Source organism: Thalassophryne amazonica, chromosome 8, assembly GCF_902500255.1.
Source record: "Thalassophryne amazonica chromosome 8, fThaAma1.1, whole genome shotgun sequence".
NCBI classification, from domain to species: domain Eukaryota; kingdom Metazoa; phylum Chordata; class Actinopteri; order Batrachoidiformes; family Batrachoididae; genus Thalassophryne; species Thalassophryne amazonica.
Window position 1 is genome coordinate 51,493,268 of NC_047110.1, and position 27,314 is coordinate 51,520,581.

A 27,314-nucleotide genomic window follows, 5' to 3' on the forward strand; every position below is an offset into this window, starting at 1 on the left:
GGCGTACTCGATCCAGGCCAGATGGTCACTCCAAGCCGCCGGATGCGCGGATGTTACGCAGCGGAGGGCCTGTTCCAACTCCTGGTTCGCCCGCTCTGCCTGGCCGTTCGTCTGTGGGTGATACCCGGACGAGAGACTCACGGTGGCCCCCCAGTTCCTTACAAAAACTCCTCCAGACTTGCGAGGAGAACTGGGGACCACAATCCGAAATGATGTCCGATGGTATCCCATGCAGACGCACGACGTGGTGGACCAGGAGGTCTGCTGTCTCCTGGGCCGTCGGGAGCTTCGGGAGGGCCACGAAGTGGGCCGCCTTGGAGAACCGGGCCACTATCGTGAGGATGACGGTGTGCCCTGGGACGGCGGGAGGCCCGTGACGAAGTCCAGGCCGATGTGAGACCAGGGGCGATGAGGCACAGGCAGGGCTGGAGGAGGCCCCTGATCTTATGATGATCCGCCTTGCCCCTAGCACAGATGGTACAGGCCTGGACATAGTCCCGGACGTCGGCTTCCAGTGACGCCCACCAGAAGCGCTGCTGGACCACTGCCACGGTCCTACGCACTCCGGGATGACAGGAGAGCTTGGATCCGTGGCAGAAGTCCAAGACGGCAGCCCTGGCTTCTGGTGGGACGTAGAGTCTGTTCTTAGGACCGTTCCCCGGGTCCGGGTTCCTTGCCAGGGCCTCCCGGATGGTCTTGTCCACGTCCCATGTGAGGGTGGCCACGACAGTGGACTTGGGAACGATGGTCTCGATGGGGTCTGACAACTCGGCCTTGGCTTCCTCTTCGTGGACCCGGGACAGTGCGTCGGATCATTGGTTCCTAGTCCCGGGACGGTAGGTGATCGGAAGTCAAAGCGTCGAAGAACAGGGACCAGCGGGCTTGCCTGGGGTTCAGCCGCTTGTGTGGTCCGGATGTACTCCAGGTTTGATGGTCCGTGAAAGGCACCGTTAGCTGCCCTCCAACAGGTGTCTCCACTCTTCCAGAGCCTCCTCACGCAAGGAGTTCCCGATTGCCCACGTCATAGTTGCGTCAGACGGGGTCAACCTGCAGGAAAAGTAGGGCACATGGATGGAGAAACCTTGTTGGCTCCCACTCTGGGACAGAACGGCTCCTATCCCTGAGTCAGAGGCGTCCACCTCCACTATGAACTGGCGAGTAGGATCAGGCTGCACCACAACTGGTGCAGACGAAAACCGGCATTTCCACTCCCTAAACGCGGCTTCGGCACCGATCCGACCAGGTGAAGGGTACTTTAGTGGAGGTCAGGGCAGTCAGGGGCTAACAACCTGACTGTAACTTTAATGAACCTCCGTAGAAATTGCAAAGCCAAGGAACTGTTGCAGCTTCATACGGCTTGTTGGTTGGGGCCAATTCTCACCCGCCGCAACCTTGGCTGGATCCGGGGCAACGGAGTTGGAGGAGATGATGAACCCCAGGAAGGACAAGAAGTGCGGTGGAACTCACACTCTCGCCCTTCACAAACAACCGGTTTTCTAGTAACCGTTGCAGGACCTGACGTACATGCTGGACATGAGTCTCAGGGTCCGGAGAAAAGATGAGTATATCATCCAGATTACGAAGACAAACCGGTGCAGGAAGTCCCGCAGGACGTCATTAACCAATGCTTGGAACGTCGCGGGGGCATTAGTGAGGCCGAACAGCATGACCAGGTACTCAAAATGACCTAACGGGGTGTTAAATGCCGTGTTCCATTCGTCTCCCTTCCGGATCCGAACCAGTGGTACGCATTCCTAAGATCTAGTTTGGTGAACATTTTGGCTCCATGCAGGGGCGTGAACACCGAATCCAACAGGGGCAATGGGTATCGATTGCGAACCGTAATCTCGTTCAGCCCTCTGTAGTCAATGCATGGACGGAGTCCGCCGTATTTTTTACCCACAAAAAAGAAACCCGCACCCATCGGGGAGGTGGAGTTCCGAATCAACCCGGTGGCTAAGGAGTCCCGGATGTAGGTCTCCATCGATTCGCGTTCCGGACGTGAGAGGTTGTACAATCTACTGGACGGGTACTCAGCGCCGGGATCAAATCGATGGCACAATCGTACGGTCGGTGTGGGGGAAGAGTGAGTGCCAGATCTTTGCTGAAGATCAGCAAGATCGTGGTACACCTCGGGCACCGCCGTCAGATTGGGGGGGACTTTGACCTCCTCTTTAGCTGTGATTCCGGGTGGAACCGAGGGATCCAAGACACTCCCGGTGGCAGGTTTCGCTCCACTGCGTCACCACCCCAGACGGCCAATCAATCCGGGGATTGTGCTTCACCATCCAAAGAAATCCCAGAATCACTCGTGAAGTAGAAGGTGTCACAAAAAACACAATCTCCTCCCTGTGATTCCCAGACACAACCAAGGTCACGGGCTGTGTCTGATGTGTAATTAATGGGAGTAGAGTGCCATCTAGTGCTCGCACCTTCAATGGTGAAGGCAGAGCCACCAGAGGAAGCCCTACTTCCCTGGCCCATCTGCTATCCAGCAGATTCCCTTCTGACCCCGTGTCTACCAGTGCTGGGGCGTGAAGGGTTAAATCCCCACTCAGGATTGTTACTGGGATTCGTGCTGATTTATGGGTTTTCCCCGTGTACATATTATGGCCCACCCTTAACCCAGTTCCTAAGGATGGGCGTTGGAGTTTGATCGTTTGGGGCAGTCTTTTAACCTGTGCTCACAAGAGCCACAGAAAAAACACTCCCCGTGGGCCAGCCTCCTTTGTCTGATATTTGATTTTAATTTGGCCCTGCTCGTGTCCATAGCTTCGTCAGCAGGGGGAGCTGTAGCCACACGGAGCCCTCTGGCAGTGGAACGTGGGGACGACGACACCCTTTCGGACCCGGAGGAAAGAGGGACGGCTTGAGCCCGACCACGCCCCCCGGCCTGCTCCCGACGGTGTTCATTCAACCGGTTGTCTAAGCGTATAACCAAATTGATAAGCCCGTCGAAATCTTGCGGTTCCTCCTTAGCCAGCAGATGCTCCTTCAGGACCGGAGACAGTCCGTTTACGAAGGCGACGCGGAGCGCAACATTATTCCAGCCGGTCCTCGCAGCCGCGATGCGGAAGTCGACTGCATAATCAGCTGCGCTCCGGCGCCCCTGTCTCATTGACAGCAGCACGCTCGAGGCGGTCTCGCCTCTGTTGGGATGATCAAACACCTGTTTGAATTCCCGTACAAACCCAGCGTATGACGTCAGGAGCCACGAATTCTGTTCCCAAAGCGCCATAGCCCAGGCGCGTGCCTCACCTCGAAGCAAATTAATCACATAAGCCACCCGGCTGGCATCTGATGCGTACATAACTGGACGCTGTGCAAAAACGAGCGAACACTGCATTAAGAAGTCTACGCACATTTCGACACAGCCTCCGTACGGTTCTGGAGGGCTTATGTAAGCTTCAGGGGACGGTGGGGGGGTTTGTTGAACGGCCAGTGGAACGTCTGTCTGTGGCCCAGAGCCAGCAGGAGGAGTCACTGCAGCAGCGCTCGAGTCGCGCGCTTCCACTCTGGCGGTGAGAGCCTCCACCCTCCGATTGAGGACTGCATTCTGCTCGGCTACCAGATTTAACTGAGCGGTGAAAGCGGTAAGGATTTGCTGCAGATCACTTACCACACCTCCTGCTGACGCCTGCGCTCCTTGTTCTCCCATTGGCTGTTCAAGCTGTGGTTGACGCCCCTCGGGATCCATGACGAATGGCCGAGAAATCCTGTTGGGAAGGTGTCGTAACACGGACCCGCAACAGGGGGCGCAAATGAACGGACAATGGATAAGACAAAGAGTAACAATTTAATGTTGTGAAACGCACAACTGGATACAGACAAAGATACAATGCCAATTAAACACAAGGTGACGTGCGGGCAGGCTCGAAGATAGGAGACCTCTGGCGATCGAAGAGCCGGGACCCACACAGCTTCCACCACCAACGGCCTGAAGAACACCGGAGCCGCCAAGTCCTGAGTCCCCAGGTGGTCACCGTCTTCTGTTGCAGACCCTGGTACTGCTGGAAGAAGATGAAAAACAGTCAATGGTGAGTGTGTATCCACACACCCAGTACTCCTTCACCTACAGATCTTCAAGGAGGGAAAACCTCCACCTCCAGAAACAATTTCACCCGTGCAGCTCCTGTTAGTCTCGTCCCTGGATGGAGTGAGAAGCGAAGAACGTCGCCCTCCCACTATCTGCCAATCCAGCTTCAGACAGAGCCCACAGGAACACGGCTGCACACAGAACAATGTTAGATACAACGATAATCACAGCAGAGAAGGTTACCTTAGACGGTAGCTGATTTCTCGGCGAGGAGGTGGAGTAATAATCCGGCTTTTGTAGGGACGGTGGTGATTGGTGACAGCTGGTGTAAATGAGTGACAGCTGTCACTCTCTGTCTCGGCGCCCTCTCATGCTTGAAGCCCGCACTCCAAGCAGGGCGCCGACTGGTGGTGGTGGGCCAGCAGTACCTCCTCTTCAGCGGCCCACACAACACTGTGATTTGAACCAAGGATCCTCTGGTCTCAAGCCCAACGCTTAACTACTAGACCATCACCTCCCCCCGTGGAAATAAGTGTTTTCTTGTGTCATCCATGTTTTTAACACATTTACTTACTAAATAAAATCATGCATGCACTCACTCACACACTCATGCTTTTAATATAAAGATGATTTACCACCCCTTGCTGGAATGGCGTGTTAATCCAGAATGTAATTAGCAACGTTAGCTAATATCCAAAAATATTAGTCCTATCAATGTTCCATTTTGGTGCCGTTTATCCTTGACCCAAAATACATAAGCATACTAAACGGCAAATGCCAGCTGTCCCCAGTCATACGCACGCAGAGCTTTTTGTCTTTTCTGCATTATGATGCAAGCAGGTGCTTTTAATTTTTACACATGTACAAACAGAGAGGGTGGCAGAACACATCACAAGGAATAATCTTTTCACTCACGGTAATGACAACATGACACTTAACTAAGCTGCCTAAACCAACTGAACTACAAAACACAAAAATCAATAACACAACACTGTTAAACTAACATGAACCATAATAACAACATACACACGCCGTACACACACACGCACAGAGGCCACTTGGCTGTTATAATATAGATATTTTGATTTAGAGAGTATTCCTGTTCTTGAGTTTTAGGACACAGAAGGTTTTGCCGCACAGATGGATGGAAGGACAACAATTTCTCTTGACAAGCATAACTTACAGTTGTGACTTATATCATCCCATTTTGTCATTGTTAAATTATGATTATATCCAAGAAGATTTACATGAAATCCCTGTTAAAGTTACATAATAGATGGCAGACTGTCAGGGATTGGGCCAGGTCAGGGCGCTGAGCCCTTATTTTGCCCCTTTTCATGGTTTCCCGTCTGCTGCGGCCTTGATTTATTAGTAATTATTTTCATCATGTTTTATTCTGTCATGTTTTTCTTGCCACTTTATTCTTATGATTCACTAGTTATTTCATTTTCATCATATGGTTATTCTCTGTTTTGTCACTTTGTTTTCTTTGTTACTTTTTACTTTGGCCTTTCGTTCTGTTCTAGTTTTCAGTCATTGTTTATTTACTTATCACTTGTTCCTCTTGGTTATAATATTTGTTGTACTGTTATGTCAGGATTTGTTTTGATTATTGTTTGTTCGCTACTTCTTCTTATGGTTTGTCTTACTGCCTAGTTTTCTTTAGTCAGTTTGTGTTTAATGTCATTTTAGTATTTTGCTCCATGTCTCGTGTTCTAGTCCGTGTTGCCAGTTCTTGTTTAGTTAGTCCTCATGTTCATGTTTGATTCCTATTCAGTAATATTATATTCAGTTGTAGCTTTGTACTTATTTCTGTTTCACTCCACATCCTGCACCTGCATTCCTGTCTTCATCTCTCACAGCCAGTTGATTAAGTTCTCTCTGCACCTGCCATGTGTCCCTGTCTCTCATTTTAACTCTGTCTGCTTTGTGTTTTCATTTAGTCACACTCTTGACACCGGTTCACTAATCTTTGTCTTTTCTTCACTCCACCTTGTGTTGTCCTCCCTCCCTGTTTTGCACAATGTAGTATCCTCGTTCACTAGCCACGCCCCTTCTTGATTGTTCCTCATGTGCACCTTGTTAACACCTGTCTTATTTAATCTCCACCCAGCCACCACACCCTTGCTCGTTTGTTGTCTTAGTACACTTACCAGCTCTGTTTCCAGTCCAGTTTTTGCTTTGCTGTGTATACTGATCCTGCCTTGTATTTCTGACTTTGCCTCGCCCATGATGTCTGTGTCTGCTCGTGCCTCTGAACCCTGCTTAACCATGACTGCGTTTTTGCCTGACCCTGTTTGTGCCTCTGCCTCACTGACTGATCACCTGTGTACCGAACCAGAGCCTGAATTAAAGACCATGATTTCTTCTACATCCAAGCTTAGTCCGAGAGTTTGCATTTTGGGTCCAAACAATTCAGGTGCCTGCCACCTGCCCGTCCTGACACAGACAGGCTTGCTGTAAAATGCACCCCACTAAAAAATATTGTTCTGTTAGTCCCAGCGTGAAATGCTTTTAGGAGTGCATTCATAGCACAGATACTGATAGATACAGCAAATTTCAGCAATGTGACACCTTTCGGGGGGTGCAGTTTTTTTGTTTTTTTGTTGCAATTTTATGCAAAGCCAGTCTGACACAAAATGCACCCCCCCCCCCCCCAAAAAAAAAAAAATCTTACATGACACCTACTTTTTATGTTTTATATACTTTAAGGAGGGTAAAATCCATGTTCAATTTGACCGAGGAGGCCAAAGACACTGACAAAATAATAATAATAATAAGAAGAAGAATGTATGTATAATGAGGCTTATCATGTAAAAGATAAAACATGTAAAATGAGGCTTATCTTCATAAATGACTGGTTTATTTGATGGAGAAAAAGAATCACATTTGATTTCATTGACATGGGAATGCTGGTAACATTTCAGTTGAAATTTTCTTTTGACCCACAGATAAAGACCAAAAACTAAGGAGACAAAAGGAAAACACTACAGTGTCACATTTCTGTCAAACGTAACTTTTTTAGATTAATTAATGCTCAGTATTTACACATTTAGCTGAATATTTACAAACATCAAGTTACATATTTAGTTAAATGTTGAGACAAATATGCACATAAATAAAGAGCTAATTGTTCCTCCCTGAAAGACAGATTAATAAAGTATAATATAATATAATAATGATATAAAATAATAAAATAATAAAATAATCGCTGTTTGTGCAATATTTTGTGGGGTTTTTTTGGGGGGGGGCTTGAAGGGGGTCTCGCTCGGGGAGTAATTCATTGTAGAACCGCCACTGCTCTCCCCTTCCCCGCCAATAAATCTGTTTCCATGTAGCTAGTTAGACAGAAAAAAAAATTCACACACTTCCAAAAATATTTGTTGTATTTTATGTTGTTGTATTGTATGTTATTTGTTGTATTTGGAAATTAAGTAACATGGAATGACAACCATTGTTTTGTGTACATTTTTATAACAATAAGAATAATAATACTAATACTAATAATAATCATAACAATAATTCTGATGATGATAATGATTATGATACTCTGAATAAATTAATATATATAATATATATAAACATAATACATATACAGATAACTGAATGGACGCTAATTTCAACAGGGTCCTCAAATGTTCCACAGTGATTCAAGCTGCATATTCATTCATAACGTCAATGAATAAAATTAAATCATTTTAGCAAATAAACAGGAAAACAAACACAATTATGTGTGATGAAACGTCATAGAATAATATGATAATAGCAGACGTTCCGACTAAACAGTGTTCGTAAATGTGAACATATTCTCTTCACTCCCACAGATCTGGAGACAACGTGACATACGAGGTCTGTCAATAAAGTCACGGTCCTTTTTATTTTTTCAAAAACTATATGGATTTCATTCATATGTTTTTACATCAGACATGCTTGAACCCTCGTGCGCATGCGTGAGTTTTTCCACGCCTGTCGGTGACATCATTTGCCTGTGAGCACTCCTTGTGGGAGGAGTCGTCCAGCCCCTCGTCGGAATTCCTTTGAGAAGTTGCTGAGAGATTGGCGCGTTGTTTGATCAAAATTTTTTCTAAACCTGTGAGACACATTGAAGTGGACACGGTTCAAAAATTAAGCTGGTTTTCGGTGAAAATTTTAACGGCTGATGAGAGATTTTGAGGTGATACTGTCGCTTTAAGGACTTCCCACGGATCGCGCCGTCGTCTGTTGGGAAAGTGTAGGTACACGGACCCACAACAGGGGGCGCAAATGAACGGACAATGGAGGAAGTCAAATAACAACACTTTACTGTTGTGAATGGGCACAACAAACACAACAGATTACAACAATAGACAAAGGTCAAATCACAAAAGGTGTTGTGGGCAGGCTCGAAGATAGAAGACGTCTGTCCAAAGCAGAACCGGAACCACACGATTTCCTCCGCCACCAGACCCCGGGAATACTGGAGCCGCCAAGTCCTGAACTCCCAGGTGGCCACTGCCTCCGCGTGTCGGACCTGGTACTGCTGGCGAGGAACAAAAAAAACAATTAAATGGGCGCGTATGCACCCAGCAATCCACACGGCAGGAAAACCAACTCCACCTTTGTTGGAAAAAGAGTCTGCTATACGATACACAAAAGGTCACAAAAGGTTACTGTCGAAAAAATCTCACAGCCAGCTGAGAACGTTACCTTCCTGGTAAAGCGATATCTCGGCAAAGAGGTGGAGATGACGTCTTGCTGATATACCGATGCTGATCAGATGAGTGGTGACAGCTGTCATAGGTGATGAGTGTCAGCTGTCACCCCGGCTACTCCTGTGAGGCGGCAGCGCCCTCTGGTGCCTGGAGCCCGCACTCCAGGCAGGGCGCCCTCTGGTGGTGTGGTGGGCCAGCAGTGCCTCCTCTTCAGCGGCCCACACAACAGGACCCCCCCTCAACGGGCGCCTCCTGGCGCCCGACCAGGCTTGTCCGGGTGGCGGCGGTAGAAATCGGCCAGGAGGGCCGGGTCCAGGATGAAGCTCCTCTTCACCCAGGAGCGTTCTTCAGGTCCGTACCCCTCCCAGTCCACCAATACTGGAAGCCCCGGCCCATCCTACGGACATCTAAGAGCCGGCGCACAGTCCAAGCCGGCTCGCCATCGATGATCCGGGCAGGAGGTGGTGCCGGACCCAGAGTACAGAGGGGTGAGGTGTGATGGGGCTTGATCCGGGACACGTGGAAAACGGGATGGATCCGCAGTGAGGCCGGAAGCTGAAGCCTCACTGCGGCTGGACTGAGTACCTTGATGATTTTAAACGGACCGATATACCGGTCCTGCAGCTTAGGGGAGTCCACTTGAAGGGGAATGTCCTTAGTAGACAACCACACTGCCTGCCCTGGCCGGTACGTAGGGGCCGGGGTCCGCCGACGGTCTGCATGGGCCTTCGTCCTCATCCGGGCCCTCAGCAAGGCAGAACGGGCGGCACGCCACACCCGACGGCACTTCCGTAGGTGGGCCTGGACCGAGGGCACACCGACCTCTCCCTCAACCACCGGAAACAGAGGAGGTTGGTACCCCAGAATACCTCGAAAGGGGAAAAAAAAAAAAAAAAAAAAAATCAAAATGTCGTACGGGACACAGAAAACTGATAAAATTCTTTCCACTAAATTCAACACAAAAAGTCTGAGCTGAATGGAGACAGATTCATGTAACCATGCTGGAATTGTTCCCTAGAGTCTGAAAAGAAGCCAAATGAAACCTTTTCTCATATAATACTATTTTTTTATTAAATGCAGAGACTTTACAAAAGTACAGGGCAATGTGTTGTACGAGACGCTCTGAAAAATGATACGGTTTATCCCAAAACAGTTCTATAATCTGTCATTTCAGTTAAGGTTGTTGCAGCATATGCTGTAGAATATCTGAGTGACTGATTTTGTGCTTGATAAATTATCTTATTACCACGTGTGGAAAAACTGAGGTTGTATGTCGTACGGGACATAAGAATGTGTCGTATGGGACAAACGACTTAACATGTATGTTACAACGCTACAAAGACCTCAATCCTAGCAGGTTTTCAAGCAACGTACATTTTAATACAATGGTCTAGAACTTAAATAGAAAATACTTTGTTTTTGGTAAGAAGACAGATAATTATAACTTGAATTCTTAGACAAAATGTGAACATGAGAACAACAAACAAGATTTTAAAAATCTATGAAAAACTCAACTTCCATTGTCTACCGGTATTATGGTATGTCAAAGCTACACATAAGCTCCTTTCACACGGGGCTGCTTCGAGTTGCTTCATGTAGCGTCATCACAACGCAGGAGGTGTGCGCAGCAGGGGGGCAGAAAGGAGGTGAGGACGCAGCCTGCAGGTCCTCTGCACAGAAAAATCAGAGTGCACAGTCTGGCTGCAGCCAAACTGTGCACTCTGATTTCTCTTCTAGTTTATATGTTCTTGTGCTGAGCTGCAGGTCTGCGCTCTGACTTCTGTTATAGTTTATCTTTCTTCCTATGACCGTGAGCTGCGTGCGCACGTCAACGAACGTCCGTGTGTAAATGTGGAGATGTCTGGAGTTATAGTTGATGTGGACATGTCCTCTGGCAATCAGTCTGTGAGCAGGACTTATGTCCTTTTTTGTCCTTTATTTAACACAATTATGAGAGAGTTTGAGGGGAGAGCGCGGAGCTGCGGCAGCCAGCCAGTTTTTTTGTTTATTGTTCACATGTGCGTGCGAACGAACCATCTGTGAGTGGACTGGAGGTGTCTGGATTTTTTTTACTGGATGTGGACATGTCCTGTCTCTGGCAATCAGTCTGTGAGGAAGACTTTTATGGACTTTATTTAAACACAGCTGTGAGAGAAGAGCGAGGAGCTGCAGCAGCTTAGGCTGCAATCAGCATTTTTTTTTGTGCTCAGTTTCACTGCATTGTGTACACGGTATAAAAACAATCCTGCCTTATTTATACTTCGGGAATAATGGAACACAGCAGGAATCATAAACTGGCATCAGGTAACATTGTATTGTGAGGGTGTGGCTACCAGTCATCTTGAGTACCGTCGCATTGCTCTGACTTGCGCTGAAACCACTTAATTTCTGCGTCCTGTGCGCGACGCAGAAAAAATTAAACATGTTTAATTTCTGGCGTCCGATTCACTTCGTCCTTTGCGTCCCTCGCGCTCTTCTGGTGTTGAGCACTGGGTTGCTTCCACGTGGCGTCATCATGATGCGCACGACGCAACTTTAAGTGGGCCTAGTGTGACAGGTGCACAAAACTGGTACTCATCATGCTCATGTGTGCTAAAAAAATCACTGATGCACAGCAGACAGCACACAGAGGGATCTGTCATTGCTTTTGTCCTATGAAGTGCTTCCCTTGTTTTTCTGCTGCGCATCTTTTATTTTTAGCATGTACCAGCACCATGAGTACCAGTTATGTGCATGCTTACCTTGCTTGGCCTACTCATCACCCATGGTTATCTGTTAGCTTTTGCAAGTGTATTTGAATTGGTGAGAAATTGCTTCTGCAAAGACTTGAAAATCCATGACAGAGTGTGATGTGTCATACGGGACATCTTTTAAAAACCAATTATACAATAACTAATTAAAATAATTAACTAAGGCTATGTCAAATGAATAGTTATTGGCCAAAGTTAGAGAATCTGTAGTTGTAAGCTTTGGTCTTGAAAAATGAGATGTGGGGATTTTTTTTTTTTACATTTCTGTATGACGTACGGGACATGGTCCCAAATCGAATATGACAATTCCTGCCAAATGCAGTGAAGTCACATGATCAGGGGGTGGGGTGGATATAGCCAGTGCCCTCCCCTATTAACTAATAACAATGAAAAAGCTGCAGCAATTAACTGTTAAAAAATGTGGGACAAAAAGTTACAATAATCTTATTTTTCAGAATTTGAGAAAAATTCAGAATTCTGTCATTTTGCCCCAAAATATCCAATTCCTGGTGACTGGGAGGAAAAAATCTATTTGGTCTTTGAAGCTTAAGTATTTAAGCACACAATGCATCAGTCATTTTTGAGTAATTTTTAAATTAACCTTTTTTTTTACCTTCTCATGTGGAATCGCCCCAGAGTAGTATGTGAGGATAGCGCAGGCCATGTACAAGGACAGTGTGACAGCGATGAGATGCGCAGTAGAAATGACAGATTCATTCAAGCTGGAGGTGGAATTACACCAAGTGTCAGCTTAGAGTCCTTGCTTGTTTGCAATGGTGATGGACAGGTTGATGGATGAAATCATACAGGAGTCTCCATGGACTATGATGTTTGCACATGCACCCTGCTTCATTTAGGCAACGGGTCTGAGCACATTTTGAAAAAATAAAGGCCAGTCTTTTAATCATGGAAATTGGGTGCCCACTTTCCTCAAATCAGCAAGTGCTGAATTTCATTTCATATCTCTGTTACTAGGCACGTCCAGACTGTTCTGTCCGGTATATGCAAAGGGTTTTTAATGAAAATGTATTGCGATTGGATGGAACGTTTTCAAATGCGAGAAAAAATCAGTTACGCAAAATCCATTATATATGGTGTTTATTATATGGAAAACCATACAAAAGCATTGAGACTTTTGCTTTTGTCCATTTAGTGCAAATATTCGGTTTATACGATGACAGTTTGGGTGAGTTTTACTATACTTCTTTCTCCCAGCTCATTGGTCACCACCATCCTTCTTTCTGGACAGCAGCAGAGGGGCTGCTTCAGGAGGACCCAGCTCCTTCAGCACAGCAGGGGACACAGCCCATGAAGAAGTGGCAGAGAAGAGCTTACAAGGAGTTGCAGAAGCATTTACAGACACTGTGCATGGACTTTGTGGCCAGTCACAGATCAATGGAGGACTTTCTCAGTGCAGTCAGATATCACACCAGGCTCAGATGATACAGTGAGTGGTATAAACGCCTCCAGTAGTGTACAATAATTCACTTGACATAACTTGTCACTGTGTCATTTCCATATTTTGACATTATAAGAAGTAAATTTGTTTCCAAAGTTGTGAGCTTTAGTCTCTTTTTCCAGTAAGGTTGTCAGCTTTTGTCTGTGCACCGTTTGGCGTACCTCTTGCTCCCTGGCATAGTCCTCTTGGTCGTACTCTTCCTCATCATGTTGCGTTTGAAGAGCAGCGCTGTCAAAATCTATGGACATGCTGATATATGAGGTCTACGTGGAGAAAAAAAAGCACATTTAGAAACAACCAGGATCTGTAATGATTTTACGCTTTTAGCAATCTAGCAATTACATTCGTTCAATAGACTCGTGGTTATTACCTTTTGGAAAAACGTGGGAAACAGTTTCCTTTGTTCAGCTACATTAGTGATGTTTGCTCCCCGCTAGTTAAATGCATTCCAGTCCGAGCAGCTAGCTAACAGCTAGCCTGTACCTGGCTAACGACAGTTTAGCAACAAATGAGCTCCACAGCCTTACTAAACAGTCCGCTCATGCTTTATAAAACAGTACATCGAAAATATCGATTCACCCAAAAAGTACCTTTGGTTCGTTCATGTCAGCCAAGCGATGAACATCGTCGGGTAAAGGCTAACACCGGCTAGCCGACATGTTTACAGCAGCAGCAGCGCACTTTCAAAAGTCGCGCGTATCCGCAGCGCCAAACCGCTGCGCTTCTGTCGCTAACCCTCCGCCTCATGGAACATTAAAATATTAATTCTAAGTGCAAAATACGTTTGATAGGAGAGATTTCAGCTTCGAAAAGACTTGAAATAAGCATGGTTCTAAAACGGTTGAAAAACTACCAGTACGAGCATCAATAGTCCACAGCTCACTCCTGGATGGATAAGAGAGCCAGTGTTGCCATGTCGCGCGAGACAAAAAAGTAACCACAGCCTCAAAAACATATTGCTGCTTGTGGCCTCAGAAACATGTTAACTGGGGTACTCACAACACCTCATAATGACAACACCAAAAAAGACTCGAGTATTGTAAATTGATGGACAACAACCTGCTTTTTTATGTTTACTTAAAATTTTCAGAAAACATTTGATGGTGTTTCTCATGACAGACTTAAATTCAAATGACAAAAAAAGTTTTTTGTGATCTTGAAGTTATGAAAGATTTGTCTCTCTTTTTTTTAGAAACTTCAGTGCCTGTGTTTAAAATGTTCTTATAGAGAGAATGCATGTCCACGGAATGTACAAAATAATCATGGTTGACAGGTGTTCCCCAAGGATTTCTGTTGGGGACAGTGTTTTGCAGGCAACAATTTCTGCATCATGATTGTTTTGTTTTGTTTTGTTTTGTTTTTTAACAGAGGATACAAAACAAATAAATTGCCCATAGGGGCAAGTGACACAAATGCAATCTGACTTTTAGCTGTCAGCCCATCTTATTTTAACCAAAAGTATACTTTTCAAAAGAATAAAGAGTCAGATTTGAGTAGTTTTTGTTGCCATCTTCGCGGTGATGTGAGCATTTCAGGGCTTCTATACATTTCCTACTTGAAACCCAAATTTAGCAGAAAAGGCATTTATAAATGTCATAAATGCATAATCTTTTTGGGAGGGGGACAGGTGTAGCTTTGACCTCCCACTATTAATGTATAAACTAGTATGTTGCCTGTGGGGATCCATGGGCTCTAGATTGGGTAGTGTTTACAAAATAGGTAGCTGACATTTTTCAAGGGTGGTAATAAATTAAGCAAAGCTTATATAATGAGTTGGAATGGCGTGTGAGTTCAGGATTTTTTTTTTTTAGAACCTTAGACCTCAACAGTTTTTAGAAGAGGAAATCATCCTTTTTATTTCCTGTTAAATGTAATTTTTTAATGTTAATTTACTGTCTTAATGTATTTATAAATTGTGTATGTCCTTGTTATTATATACACACTATTATTATTATTATTATTATTATCATATTTTTATTACTTCTATTTTGTAATTAGATTTTTAAATGGACCACAATGAAATGGTAAATGGACTACATTTATATAGCGCTTTTCCATCTGCATCAGACGCTCAAAGTGCTTTACACATCAATGCCTCACATTCACCCCAGTGTCATGTTGGTGCTATGCATGGCGCCCACTACACACCGGGAGTAACTAGGGGATTAAGGACCTTGCCCAAGGGCACTGTTGGGTTTGAACCCTGTTTTTAAAGAAATGAGCACAAACACTGAAAAGAAACCAGTCAGGAGAGACAAATATATATATTTTTTTGCTCTGCGCAGAGGAGGAGAACAAGAAACAGCTTGTAAGTGCTCAGCTTCAAAGCTCTCCTAAAATCTCCTCCTCTGGCCCAGCCTTTTATTTAGTTCATCAACATGAGAAAAAACAAACAAGGACAGTCGGGAGAGGTTACACATGAGTCATGTCTGCAACAGGGTGATAGCAAAGCAAGGTGACAGCTGAAACCTTCCATTCCTGCAACATGAGCCTTGTGGCTCGTCAAAGCAGGATAAGGCAAAATGAAAAATACTTTGCTCAATCATGAAGAATGCAGACAACAAGTCTTTCTTTCTAAAACCTCCTCTTCTCACAAACAGGAAAAATAATAAGCATAAACTATAAGAAAATATATAATATAAGCATAAACTAAAGAAAATAATGATAATATGAGCATGAACTGTATAAAATCCTTGACAGGCACCCTTAGTGATTTTTCTGGTTAGGCTGTGTTGGGAAGGTGTCGTAACACGGACCCACAACAGGGGGCGCAAATGAACGGACAATGGATAAGACAAAGAGTAACAATTTAATGTTGTGAAACGCACAACTGGATACAGACAAAGATACAATGCCAATTAAACACAAGGTGACGTGCGGGCAGGCTCGAAGATAGGAGACCTCTGGCGATCGAAGAGCCGGACCCACACAGCTTCCACCACCAACGGCCTGAAGAACACTGGAGCCGCCAAGTCTGAGTCCCCAGGTGGTCACCGTCTTCTGTTGCAGACCCTGGTACTGCTGGCAGAAGATGAAAAACAGTCAATGGTGAGTGTGTATCCACACACCCAGTACTCCTTCACCTACAGATCTTCAAGGAGGGAAAACCTCCACCTCCAGAAACAATTTCACCCGTGCAGCTCCTGTTAGTCTCGTCCCTGGATGGAGTGAGAGGCGAAGAACGTCGCCCTCCCACTATCCGCCAATCCAGCTTCAGACAGAGCCCGCAGGAACACGGCTGCACACAGAACAATGTTAGATACAACGATAATCACAGCAGAGAAGGTTACCTTAGACGGTAGCTGATTTCTCGCCGAGGAGGTGGAGTAATAATCCGGCTTTTGTAGGGACGGTGGTGATTGGTGACAGCTGGTGTAAATGAGTGACAGCTGTCACTCTCTGTCTCGGCGCCCTCTCATGCTTGAAGCCCGCACTCCAAGCAGGGCGCCGACTGGTGGTGGTGGGCCAGCAGTACCTCCTCTTCAGCGGCCCACACAACAGGACCCCCCCCTCAACGTGCGGCTCCTGGCGCCCGACCAGGCTTGTCTGGGTGTCGCCGTAGAAATCGGCCAGAGGGCCGGGTCCAGGATGAGCCCTCTTCACCCAGGAGCATTCTTCAGGTCCGTACCTCTCCCAGTCCACCAGATATTGAAAGCCCCGGCCCTTCCGACGGACGTCGGACCGACGAACAGTCCATGCCGCTCCCCGTCGATGATACGGCAGGGTGGTACGGTCCAGGGTGCAGAGTGGTGATGGCGTGGTATGGTTTTAATCTGGAGACATGAAACACTGGGTGAATCCGCAGTGAAGCTGGGAGTTTCAGCTTCACTGCGGCCGGGCTGAGGATCTTGACTATAGGTAAAGGTCCGATGAACCGGTCTTTGAGTTTCTGTGATTCAACCTGCAGTGGGATGTCCTTAGTTGACAACCACACCTGCCCAGGCTGGTATGTAGGGGCCGGGGAACGCCGGCGATCTGCATGGGCCTTAGCCCTCGTCCGGGCCTGCAACAGGGCAGAACGGGCGGTCCGCCACACCCGGCGGCACCTCCGCAGGTGGGCCTGGACCGAGGGGACCCCGACCTCTCCCTCCACAAGTGGGAACAATGGGGGCTGATACCCCAAACACGCTTCAAAAGGGGAGAGGCTGGAAGCAGATGAGACTTGGCTATTGTGGGCGTACTCGATCCAGGCCAGATGGTCACTCCAAGCCGCCGGATGCGGGATGTTACGCAGCGGAGGGCCTGTTCCAACTCCTGGTTCCCGCTCTGCCTGGCCGTTCGTCTGTGGGTGATACCCGGACGAGAGACTCACGGTGGCCCCCAGTTCCTTACAAAAACTCCTCCAGACTTGCGAGGAGAACTGGGGACCACAATCCGAAATGATGTCCGATGGTATCCCATGCAGACGCACGACGTGGTGGACCAGGAGGTCTGCTGTCTCCTGGGCCGTCGGGAGCTTCGGGAGGGCCACGAAGTGGGCCGCCTTGGAGAACCGGTCCACTATCGTGAGGATGACGGTGTTGCCCTGGGACGGCGGGAGGCCCGTGACGAAGTCCAGGCCGATGTGAGACCAGGGGCGATGAGGCACAGGCAGGGGCTGGAGGAGGCCCTGATCTTATGATGATCCGCCTTGCCCCTAGCACAGATGGTACAGGCCTGGACATAGTCCCGGACGTCGGCTTCCAGTGACGCCCACCAGAAGCGCTGCTGGACCACTGCCACGGTCCTACGCACTCCGGGATGACAGGAGAGCTTGGATCCGTGGCAGAAGTCCAAGACGGCAGCCCTGGCTTCTGGTGGGAAGTAGAGTCTGTTCTTAGGACCGTTCCCCGGGTCCGGGTTCCTTGCCAGGGCCTCCCGGATGGTCTTGTCCACGTCCCATGTGAGGGTGGCCACGACAGTGGACTTGGGAACGATGGTCTCGATGGGGTCTGACAACTCGGCCTTGGCTTCCTCTTCGTGGACCCGGGACAGTGCGTCGGATCATTGGTTCCTAGTCCCGGGACGGTAGGTGATCCGGAAGTCAAAGCGTCCGAAGAACAGGGACCAGCGGGCTTGCCTGGGGTTCAGCCGCTTGGTGGTCCGGATGTACTCCAGGTTCTGATGGTCCGTGAAAGGCACCGTAGCTCCCTCCAACAGGTGTCTCCACTCTTCAAGAGCCTCCTTCACCGCAAGGAGTTCCCGATTGCCCACGTCATAGTTGCGTTCAGCGGGGGTCAACCTGCAGGAAAAGTAGGCACATGGATGGAGAACCTTGTTGGACTCCCCACTCTGGGACAGAACGGCTCCTATCCCTGAGTCAGAGGCGTCCACCTCCACTATGAACTGGCGAGTAGGATCAGGCTGCACCACAACTGGTGCAGACGAAAACCGGCATTTCAACTCCCTAAACGCGGCTTCGCACCGATCCGACCAGGTGAAGGGGACTTTAGTGGAGGTCAGGGCAGTCAGGGGCTAACAACCTGACTGTAACCTTTAATGAACCTCCGGTAGAAATTTGCAAAGCCAAGGAACTGTTGCAGCTTCCTACGGCTTGTTGGTTGGGGCCAATTTCTCACCGCCGCAACCTTGGCTGGATCCGGGGCAACGGAGTTGGAGGAGATGATGAACCCCAGGAAGGACAAGAAGTGCGGTGGAACTCACACTCTCGCCCTTCACAAACAACCGGTTTTCTAGTAACCGTTGCAGGACCTGACGTACATGCTGGACATGAGTCTCAGGGTCCGGAGAAAAGATGAGTATATCATCCAGATTACGAAGACAAACCGGTGCAGGAAGTCCCGCAGGACGTCATTAACCAATGCTTGGAACGTCGCGGGGGCATTAGTGAGGCCGAACAGCATGACCAGGTACTCAAAATGACCTAACGGGGTGTTAAATGCCGTGTTCCATTCGTCTCCCTTCCGGATCCGAACCAGTGGTACGCATTCCTAAGATCTAGTTTGGTGAACATTTTGGCTCCATGCAGGGGCGTGAACACCGAATCCAACAGGGGCAATGGGTATCGATTGCGAACCGTAATCTCGTTCAGCCCTCTGTAGTCAATGCATGGACGGAGTCCGCCGTATTTTTACCCACAAAAAAGAAACCCGCACCCATCGGGGAGGTGGAGTTCCGAATCAACCCGGTGGCTAAGGAGTCCCGGATGTAGGTCTCCATCGATTCGCGTTCCGGACGTGAGAGGTTGTACAATCTACTGGACGGGTACTCAGCGCCGGGATCAAATCGATGGCACAATCGTACGGTCGGTGTGGGGGAAGAGTGAGTGCCAGATCTTTGCTGAAGATCAGCAAGATCGTGGTACACCTCGGGCACCGCCGTCAGATTGGGGGGGACTTTGACCTCCTCTTTAGCTGTGATTCCGGGTGGAACCGAGGGATCCAAGACACTCCCGGTGGCAGGTTTCGCTCCACTGCGTCACCACCCCAGACGGCCAATCAATCCGGGGATTGTGCTTCACCATCCAAAGAAATCCCAGAATCACTCGTGAAGTAGAAGGTGTCACAAAAAACACAATCTCCTCCCTGTGATTCCCAGACACAACCAAGGTCACGGGCTGTGTCTGATGTGTAATTAACGGGAGTAGAGTGCCATCTAGTGCTCGCACCTTCAATGGTGAAGGCAGAGCCACCAGAGGAAGCCCTACTTCCCTGGCCCATCTGCTATCCAGCAGATTCCCTTCTGACCCGTGTCTACCAGTGCTGGGGCGTGAAGGGTTAAATCCCCACTCAGGATTGTTACTGGGATTCGTGCTGATTTATGGGTTTTCCCCGTGTACATATTATGGCCCACCCTTAACCCAGTTCCTAAGGATGGGCGTTGGAGTTTGATCGTTTGGGGCAGTCTTTTAACCTGTGCTCACAAGAGCCACAGAAAAAACACTCCCCGTGGGCCAGCCTCCTTTGTCTGATATTTGATTTTAATTTGGCCCTGCTCGTGTCCATAGCTTCGTCAGCAGGGGGAGCTGTAGCCACACGGAGCCCTCTGGCAGTGGAACGTGGGGACGACGACACCCTTTCGGACCCGGAGGAAAGAGGGACGGCTTGAGCCCGACCACGCCCCCCGGCCTGCTCCCGACGGTGTTCATTCAACCGGTTGTCTAAGCGTATAACCAAATTGATAAGCCCGTCGAAATCTTGCGGTTCCTCCTTAGCCAGCAGATGCTCCTTCAGGACCGGAGACAGTCCGTTTACGAAGGCGACGCGGAGCGCAACATTATTCCAGCCGTCCTCGCAGCCGCGATGCGGAAGTCGACTGCATAATCAGCGCGCTCCGGCGCCCCTGTCTCATTGACAGCAGCACGCTCGAGGCGGTCTCGCCTCTGTTGGGATGATCAAACACCTGTTTGAATTCCCGTACAAACCCAGCGTATGACGTCAGGAGCCACGAATTCTGTTCCCAAAGCGCCGTAGCCCAGGCGCGTGCCTCACCTCGAAGCAAATTAATCACATAAGCCACCCGGCTGGCATCTGATGCGTACATAACTGGACGCTGTGCAAAAACGAGCGAACACTGCAATTAAGTAAGTCTACGCACATTCGACACAGCCTCCGACGGTTCTGGAGGGCTTATGTAAGCTTCAAGGGACGGTGGGGGGGTTGTTGAACGGCCAGTGGAACGTCTGTCTGGTGGCCCAAGAGCCAGCAGGAGGAGTCACTGGGCAAGCAGCTGCTCAGATCCGCGCGCATTCCACTCTGGCGGTGTAGAGCCTCCACCCTCCGATTGGGACTTGCATTCTGCTCGGCTTACCAGATTTAACTGAGCTGTGAAAGCGGTAAGGATTTGCTGCAGATCACTTACCACACCTCCTGCTGACTGCCTGCGCTCCTTGTTCTCCCTTGGCTGTTCAAGCTGTGGTTGACGCCCTCGGGATCCATGACAGAATGGCCGAGAAATCCTGTTGGGAATGTGTCGTAACACGGACCGCAACCAGGGGGCGCAAATGAACGGACAATGGATAAGACAAAGAGTAACAATTTAATGTGTGTGAACGCACAACTGGATACAGACAAAGATACAATGCCAATTAAACACAAGGTGACGTGCGGGCAGGCTCGAAGATAGGAGACCTCTGGCGATCGAAGAGCCGGGACCCACACAGCTTCCACCACCAACGGCCTGAAGACCACCGGAGCCGCCAGTCCTGAGTCCCAGGGGGTCACCGTCTTCTGTTGCAGACCCTGGTACTGCTGGAAGAAGATGAAAAACAGTCAATGGTGAGTGTGTATCCACACACCCAGTACTTCCTTCACCTACAGATCTTCAAGGAGGAAAACCTCCACCTCCAGAAACAATTTCACCCGTGCAGCTCCTGTTAGGTCCTCGTCCCTGGATGGAGTGAGAAGCGAAGAACGTCGCCCTCCCACTATCTGCAATCCAGCTTCAGACAGAGCCCGCAGGAACACGGCTGCACACAGAACAATGTTAGATACAACGATAATCACAGCAGAGAAGGTTACCTTAGACGGTAGCTGATTTCTCGGCGAGGAGGTGGAGTAATAATCCGGCTTTGTAGGGACGGTGGTGATTGGTGACAGCTGGTGTAAATGAGTGACAGCTGTCACTCTCTGTCTCGGCCGCCCTCTCATGCTTGAAGCCCGCACTCCAAGCAGGGCGCCGACTGGTGGTGGTTGGGCCAGCAGTACCTCCTCTTCAGCGGCCCACACAACACTGTGATTGAACCAAGGATCCTCTGTCTCAAGCCCAACGCTTAACTACTAGACCAATCACCTCCCCCCGTGGAAATAAGTGTTTTCTTGTGTCATCCATGTTTTTAACACATTTACTTACTAAATAAAATCATGCATGCACTCACTCACACACTCATGCTTTTAATATAAAGATGATTTACCACCCCTTGCTGGAATGGCGTGTTAATCCAGAATGTAATTAGCAACGTTAGCTAATATCCAAAAATATTAGTCCTATCAATGTTCCATTTTGGTGCCGTTTATCCTTGACCCAAAATACATAAGCATACTAAACGGCAAATGCCAGCTGTCCCCAGTCATACGCACGCAGAGCTTTTTGTCTTTTCTGCATTATGATGCAAGCAGGTGCTTTTAATTTTTACACATGTACAAACAGAGAGGGTGGCAGAACACATCACAAGGAATAATCTTTTCACTCACGGTAATGACAACATGACACTTAACTAAGCTGCCTAAACCAACTGAACTACAAAAACACAATAAATCAATAACACAACACTGTTAAACTAACATGAACCATAATAACAACATACACACGCCGTACACACACACGCACACAGAGGCCACTTGGCTGTTATAATATAGATATTTTGATTTAGAGAGTATTCCTGTTCTTGAGTTTTAGGACACAGAAGGTTTTGCCGCACAGATGGATGGAAGGACAACAATTTCTCTTGACAAGCATAACTTACAGTTGTGACTTATATCATCCCCATTTTGTCATTGTTAAATTATGATTATATCCAAGAAGATTTACATGAAATCCCTGTTAAAGTTACATAATAGATGGCAGACTGTCAGGGATTGGGCCAGGTCAGGGCGCTGAGCCCTTATTTTGCCCCTTTTCATGGTTTCCCGTCTGCTGCGGCCTTGATTTATTAGTAATTATTTTCATCATGTTTTATTCTGTCATGTTTTTCTTGCCACTTTATTCTTATGATTCACTAGTTATTTCATTTCATCATATGGTATTCTCTGTTTTGTCACTTTGTGTTCTTTGTTACTTTTACTTTGGCCTTTCGTTCTGTTCTAGTTTTCAGTCATTGTTTATTTACTTATCACTTGTTCCTCTTGGTTATAATATTTGTTGTACTGTTATGTCAGGATTTGTTTTGATTATTGTTTGTTCGCTACTTCTTCTTATGGTTTGTCTTACTGCCTAGTTTTCTTTAGTCAGTTTGTGTTTAATGTCATTTTAGTATTTGCTCCATGTCTCGTGTTCTAGTCCGTGTTGCCAGTTCTTGTTTAGTTAGTCCTCATGTTCATGTTTGATTCCTATTCAGTAATATTATATTCAGTTGTAGCTTTGTACTTATTTCTGTTTCACTCCACATCCTGCACCTGCATTCCTGTCTTCATCTCTCACAGCCAGTTGATTAAGTTCTGTCTGCACCTGCCATGTGTCCCGTCCTCTCATTTTAACTCTGAATCTGCTTTGTGTTTTTCATTTAGTCACACTTTGACACCGGTTCACTAATCTTTGTCTTTTCTTCACTCCACCTTGTGTTGTCCTCCCTCCCTGTTTTGCACAATGTAGTATCCTCGTTCACTAGCCACGCCCTTCTTGATTGTTCCTCATGTGCACCTTGTTAACACCTGTCTTAGTTAATCTCCACCCAGCCACCACACCCTTGCTCGTTTGTTGTCTTAGTACACTTACCAGCTCTGTTTCCAGTCCAGTTTTTGCTTGCTGTGTATACTGATCCTGCCTTGTATTCTGACTCTTGCCTCGCCCATGATGTCTGTGTCTGCTCGTGCCTCTGAAACCCTGCTAACCATGACTGCGTTTTTGCCTGACCCTGTTTGTGCCTCTGCCTCACTGACTGATCACCTGTGTACCGAACCAGAGCCTGAATTAAAGACCAGATTTCTTCTACATCCAAGCTTAGTCCGAGAGTGTTGCATTTTGGGTCCAACAATTCAGGTGCCTGCCACCTGCCCGTCCTGACACAGACAGGCTTGCTGTAAAATGCACCCCACTAAAAAATATTGTTCTGTTAGTCCCAGCGTGAAATGCTTTAGGAGTGCATTCATAGCACAGAATACGGATAGATACAGCAAATTTCAGCAATGTGACAACTTTCGGGGGTGCAGGTTTTTTGTTTTTTTTGTTGCAAATTTTATGCAAAGCCAGGTCTGACCACAAATGCACCCCCCCCCCCCCCAAAAAAAAAAAAAATCTTACATGACACCTACTTTTTATGTTTTATATACTTTAAGGAGGGTAAAAATCCATGTTCACAATTTGACCGAGGAGCCAAAAGACACTGCAAAATAATAATAATAATAAGAAGAAGAATGTATGGTATAATGAGGCTTATCATGTAAAAGATAAAACATGTAAAATGAGGCTTATCTTCATAAATGACTGGTTTATTTGATGGAGAAAAAGAAATACTTTTGATTTCATTGACATGGGAATGCTGGTAACATTTCAGTTTAAATTTTCTTTTGACCCACAGATGAAGACCAAAAACTAGGGAAACAAAAAGGAAAACACTACAGTGTCACATGACATTTCTGTCAAACCTAAAACTTTTTTTAGATGAGTTAATGCTCAGTATTTACACATTTAGCTGAATAATTACAAACATCAAGTTACATATTTAGCTAAATGTTGAGACAAATATGCATATTAATAAAGAGCTAATTGTTCCTCCCTGAAAGACAGATTAATAAAGTATAATATAATATAATAATGATATAAAATAATAAAATAATAAAATAATCGCTGTTTGTGCAATATTTTGTGGGGTTTTTTTGGGGGGGGGCTTGAAGGGGGTCTCGCTCGGGGAGTAATTCATTGTAGAACCGCCACTGCTCTCCCCTTCCCCGCCAATAAATCTGTTTCCATGTAGCTAGTTAGACAGAAAAAAAAATTCACACACTTCCAAAAATATTTGTTGTATTTTATGTTGTTGTATTGTATGTTATTGTTGTATTTGGAAATTAAGTAACATGGAATGACAACCATTGTTTTGTGTACATTTTTATAACAATAAGAATAATAATACTAATACTAATAATAATCATAACAATAATTCTGATGATGATAATGATTATGATACTCTGAATAAATTAATATATATATAATATATTATAAACATAATACATATACAGATAACTAGGAATGGACGCTAATTTCAACAGGGTCCTCAAATGTTCCACAGTGATTCAAGCTGCATATTCATTCATAACGTCAATGAATAAAATTAAAATCATTTTAGCAAATAAACAGGAAAACAAACACAATTATGTGTGATGAAACGTCATAGAATAAATATGATAATAGCAGACGTTCCGACTAAACAGTGTTCGTAAATGTGAACATATTCTCTTCACTCCCACAGATCTGGAGACAACGTGACATACGAGGTCTGTCAATAAAGTCACGGTCCTTTTTATTTTTTCAAAAACTATATGGATTTCATTCATATGTTTTTACATCAGACATGCTTGAACCCTCGTGCGCATGCGTGAGTTTTTCCACGCCTGTCGGTGACATCATTTGCCTGTGAGCACTCCTTGTGGGAGGAGTCGTCCAGCCCCTCGTCGGAATTCCTTTGAGAAGTTGCTGAGAGATTGGCGCGTTGTTTGATCAAAATTTTTTCTAAACCTGTGAGACACATTGAAGTGGACACGGTTCAAAAAATTAAGCTGGTTTTCGGTGAAAATTTTAACGGCTGATGAGAGATTTTGAGGTGATACTGTCGCTTTAAGGACTTCCCACGGATCGCGCCGTCGTCTGTTGGGAAAGTGTAGGTACACGGACCCACAACAGGGGGCGCAAATGAACGGACAATGGAGGAAGTCAAATAACAACACTTTACTGTTGTGAATGGGCACAACAAACACAACAGATTACAACAATAGACAAAAGGTCAAATCACAAAAGGTGTTGTGTGGGCAGGCTCGAAGATAGAAGACGTCTGTCCAAAGCAGAACCGGAACCACACGATTTCCTCCGCCACCAGACCCCGGGAATACTGGAGCCGCCAAGTCCTGAACTCCCAGGTGGCCACTGCCTCCGCGTGTCGGACCTGGTACTGCTGGCGAGGAACAAAAAAAACAATTAAATGTGGGCGCGTATGCACCCAGCAATCCACACGGCAGGAAAACCAACTCCACCTCTTGTTGGAAAAGAGTCTGCTATACGATACACAAAAGGTCACAAAAGGTTACTGTCGAAAAAATCTCACAGCCAGCTGAGAACGTTACCTTCCTGGTAAAGCGATATCTCGGCAAAGAGGTGGAGATGACGTCTTGCTGATATACCGATGCTGATCAGATGAGTGGTGACAGCTGTCATAGGTGATGAGTGTCAGCTGTCACCCCGGCTACTCCTGTGAGGCGGCAGCGCCCTCTGGTGCCTGGAGCCCGCACTCCAGGCAGGGCGCCCTCTGGTGGTGGTGGGCCAGCAGTGCCTCCTCTTCAGCGGCCCACACAACAGGACCCCCCCCCTCAACGGGCGCCTCCTGGCGCCCGACCAGGCTTGTCCGGGTGGCGGCGGTAGAAATCGGCCAGGAGGGCCGGGTCCAGGATGAAGCTCCTCTTCACCCAGGAGCGTTCTTCAGGTCCGTACCCCTCCCAGTCCACCAAATACTGGAAGCCCCGGCCCATCCTACGGACATCTAAGAGCCGGCGCACAGTCCAAGCCGGCTCGCCATCGATGATCCGGGCAGGAGGTGGTGCCGGACCCAGAGTACAGAGGGGTGAGGTGTGATGGGGCTTGATTCCGGGACACGTTGGAAAAACGGGATGGATCCGCAGTGAGGCCGGAAGCTGAAGCCTCACTGCGGCTGGACTGAGTACCTTGATGATTTTAAACGGACCGATATACCGGTCCTGCAGCTTAGGGGAGTCCACTTGAAGGGGAATGTCCTTAGTAGACAAACCACACTGCCTGCCCTGGCCGGTACGTAGGGGCCGGGGTCCGCCGACGGTCTGCATGGGCCTCGTCCTCATCCGGGCCCTCAGCAAGGCAGAACGGGCGGCACGCTCACACCCGACGGCACTTCCGTAGGTGGGCCTGGACCGAGGGCACACCGACCTCTCCCTCAACCACCGGAAACAGAGGAGGTTGGTACCCCAGACATACCTCGAAAGGGGAGAGGCCGGTGGCTGACGACACCTGGCTGTTATGGGCATACTCGATCCAGGCCAGATGGGTACTCCAGGCCGCCGGGTGCGCGGCTGTCACGCAACGCAGGGCCTGCTCCATCTCCTGATTGGCCCGTTCTGCTTGCCCGTTGGTTTGGGGATGATACCCGGATGAGAGACTCACCGTGGCCCCCAGTTCCCGGCAGAAGCTCCTCCAGACGTGCGAGGAGAACTGGGGACCGCGATCGGAGACGATGTCTGTTGGGATCCCATGCAAGCGGACGACGTGGTGGACCAGGAGGTCCGCTGTCTCCTGGGCCGTCGGGAGCTCGGGAGGGCCACGAAGTGGGCCGCCTGGAGAATCGGTCCACTATCGTGAGGATGGTGGTGTTGCCCTGGGACGGCGGGAGGCCCGTGACAAAATCCAGGCCGATGTGGGACCAGGGGCGATGGGGCACGGGCAGCGGCTGGAGCAGTCCCGAAGCCCTGCGATGGTCAGCCTTGCCCCTGGCGCAGGTGGTGCAGGCCTGGATATAATCCCGGACGTCGGCCTCTAGGGATGCCCAC

The 27,314-nt window shown here is 47.7% G+C and overlaps 1 long non-coding RNA gene across 1 annotated transcript; it reads left to right on the forward strand.

The window, feature by feature from the left end:
* The first annotated feature begins 1,148 nt into the window (after window positions 1-1,148).
* Window positions 1,149-12,522, forward strand: LOC117515088. Its single transcript, XR_004562041.1, has 3 exons — window positions 1,149-1,158; window positions 3,728-3,732; window positions 12,417-12,522. It is a non-coding gene; the product is annotated as an uncharacterized LOC117515088 (long non-coding RNA).
* The last annotated feature ends 14,792 nt before the right edge of the window (window positions 12,523-27,314 follow it).